General features: G+C 31.0%; 1 protein-coding gene across 2 annotated transcripts in view; it reads right to left on the bottom strand.

The window, feature by feature from the left end:
- FAP (fibroblast activation protein alpha) overlaps window positions 1-3044 on the bottom strand; it is a 69273-nt gene that overhangs the window by 39309 nt on the left and 26920 nt on the right. The gene's annotated exons all lie outside the window — the stretch shown is intronic.

Below are 3044 nucleotides of genomic sequence, written 5' to 3'. Positions count from 1 at the left end.
AATCTTATTTGGGTGTATATTTAAGCATAATGCAATCAATCATTTATTGAACCAATATTTTGTAAGCTCGAAAGGATGAATAGGCTTTTCTAGACAAATTATTAGAGAAAGAATAGTCTAGGTAGAATAAAAAGCAGAAACCAGGTCAAGCTTAGTAAACTACAGGTGGTTCAGTGTGCTGAGAAAGGTGACTATGGGAAAGAGTTAGAAGATGAGGGAGAATGCAGAGATATCCGCAAGGTCTTGGCGAAAGTTTTATGCCACCCTAGGAAGTTTGGATTTCTCTTGTAGGTAAATCCTTTGAAGGATTTCAAAATCACAATTTGGAAAATACAATTGTAAATATGACTCAGATAGTGAATTAGACATGGGTAAGATAAAAGGAGGCAAAGGGATCAGTTGGAAGGTTACTGTAATATTTGGAAAGGGATGATAAAAACCCAAATCTGAGGATGGAGTAGAGAAGATATAGCCAGAGATATTTAAAAGTTCACATTCTCAAAATGAATTTGAGAGGCAAGTGGTAACTGAAACCTCTGATATAAATAAAAATTATCTAAAGAGAGTAAGTAGAGAATTGTGACAAAGACTATAAGATATTCAGCAACCATTTCCTCTTTCTGCTAGAACTATAACAAGGTTACATTTCCCAGGCCCCCTTCCAGTTGAATGTGTCATGTGATAAGTTCTAATCAATGGTGTAAGAGCAGAAATGACTTCTGCTACTTTTAGACCTAACCTGTAAAAGCCTCTTATATATGTTTTGCTATTGTTTTTTTTTCATTCTCCAGAAGAATGTTGAATGACCTTGGACTTGCCTTGGAAGTCCCCAGGTGAAGATAGCAGAAATGCCATCAACTTGGGTTCCTTAATGACTGTGCGGAGCAGAGCATGCCATCCCCCACCTCTCACCATTTCCTACTTACCTAGACTCACTATTGGATGAGAACATGAATGTGCAAAAATTTTCTACTGTAATAATCCACTGAATTACTGGAGGGGTTTTGTTGTTGGTGGTTGTTGTTTTATAGTAGTTAGCCTATCTTACAAATATATTAACTTGGAGAGTACTAAGATTGCTAGAGAAGTCGGAAGAAGAAGAGCTTGAAAGGAAAAGAATAATCAGTGAAGTAGAAAGAGAATCATGAGACAAGAACTGTCATAGAAACCAAGGGAATAATAAATTTTAAAAACATAGTTTGGACTTTCTCCTATAGAGATAGGCCAGTGCCTCAGAGAAAACAAGAGAAGACTTGAAAAAATAGTAAAACTGTTTTGATTTGTTATTTTTAGCCATAAGGAAAAAATTAATTTTAATTCTCTCTTCACAGAAGGTAGAATAATATGAAATTGTTTTTTTCCAAAGTTATAAATTTCTTATTAAATCTTATTTATTAAGAAATAAATAAAAACTATTAACAGTTTTGTTTTTTGTTTGGGGTATAACTTCCAATGTGAATAAAATGTTGTCAGGTCACTTAACCTTAAACATTATTTGTTTTCACACACACACACACACACACACACAAACACATCAATCGTGAGTATAGTTGCTGGAAAATCAATACTCTGTTTTTTCTTAAATCTGAAAATGTGTTGTATGTATTTATTAGACTATGTTGAAAAAGAGGTTGTTTTGAAATCCTAAGGTTATTCAAATCTGGTATTCTAATATGCACTCACTGTTTTTGGCCATAAAACTAAGGTTTATATTCCAGGGAATTCCACATCTCATTGAATGAGCATCTTATATGTTCTGTCAGTTTGGATATAAGTTGTCTCAGATTTTGATAAATTAGAATTTCAGACTCCAAAGCAATCATAGTTTTTAAATGCCTAGTTTAGGAGCTAAAAATGATATCTAAATGATATCATTTATAGTTTTAAACTAACAAAATTGAAGCAATAATTTCTAACACTCAGATTCAATGAAAATGTTAAAGACATACATCCAAAGCTGACTAATCAGACCAATGGTTTCTAATTAACTAGCACAATCAAGTTTATTCTATCCTCTTTTTTTCCCCTATGATATTGCATTTAAGCCAACATCTTTCTGCTTTGTATATCAAAATATAAATAAGATAAAAATAAGTTTCTAGCATATTCCTTTAAAAGTAGTAAAGCTTGTTAGAGACACAGTAGTGATTTTAAAAAATATTTTTAGCCTGAGTAATGTTGACTGTTATAGTCCTGATACATTTCCAAACAGATTCACATGACTTTTTCCTTGCAAAACATAATGTCCTAATTTCTAGATGGAATTCAGTGATTTACTTTGATTGCTCTATGCTTTTTTTCTTACTTTATAAAATAAGTTTATTCTATATTTGGCTTAATGAAACATTTCTTCATAATTAGACTTCTCATGAAATGTACCCATCAAATTTCCTATTTAAAGACAACATTTTGTATTTCTTAGTCTCTAATGTGTGTACTTATGAACAGGCTTATTTTAAAGCTTTTAAATTAGTGAAGTAGTTTTCTGACTCATTAATTCAACAGATTATGTTTGGATTTAAGCAATAGAAACAATTAAAACTCAACAATAAATCTTTGCCTAGTTTTCAAGTTTTTTTCTCCTAAAATTAGCACAGTATAAAGCACTCTCCTAAAATAGGATTGCAGGTTGATTTGATCTAATATTTTATGTTATGTTCTCAGTTATCTATTTTTGATTTTAAAATGGGAATACTTGGCTTTCTTTTGATAATATCCATTTCCTTTTGAATTTTTATTTTTCAGGTTTGACACTGAATTGAACATGCTGTCATTTACATATTCCATTTTTTTTTTTTGATAGAACACATCTATTTTCCTAATAGACACAGCTTATTTTTTCATCCTCATTATTTCGCTCTTTTGGACTACCAATTTTGTAATCTTAAAAAGATGGATTTTATCTTAATTCAGAACCAGATACCTGATTTTCCCAATGTTACATTGTTTGAGTTAGTCTTTTTCTCTATTCAAACTAAAGTCATTCAAGAAAATAAGATATATCTTATTCATTTAGTAAAAAGAATGAACCTGTGAATAGAGAG

The sequence above is a fragment of the Pteropus vampyrus genome, unplaced genomic scaffold (assembly GCF_000151845.1).
Source record: "Pteropus vampyrus isolate Shadow unplaced genomic scaffold, Pvam_2.0 Scaffold2, whole genome shotgun sequence".
NCBI classification, from domain to species: Eukaryota; Metazoa; Chordata; class Mammalia; order Chiroptera; family Pteropodidae; genus Pteropus; species Pteropus vampyrus.
The sequence above is the reverse complement of the archived record's forward strand: the minus strand, read 5'-3'. Positions and strand labels throughout refer to the sequence as shown.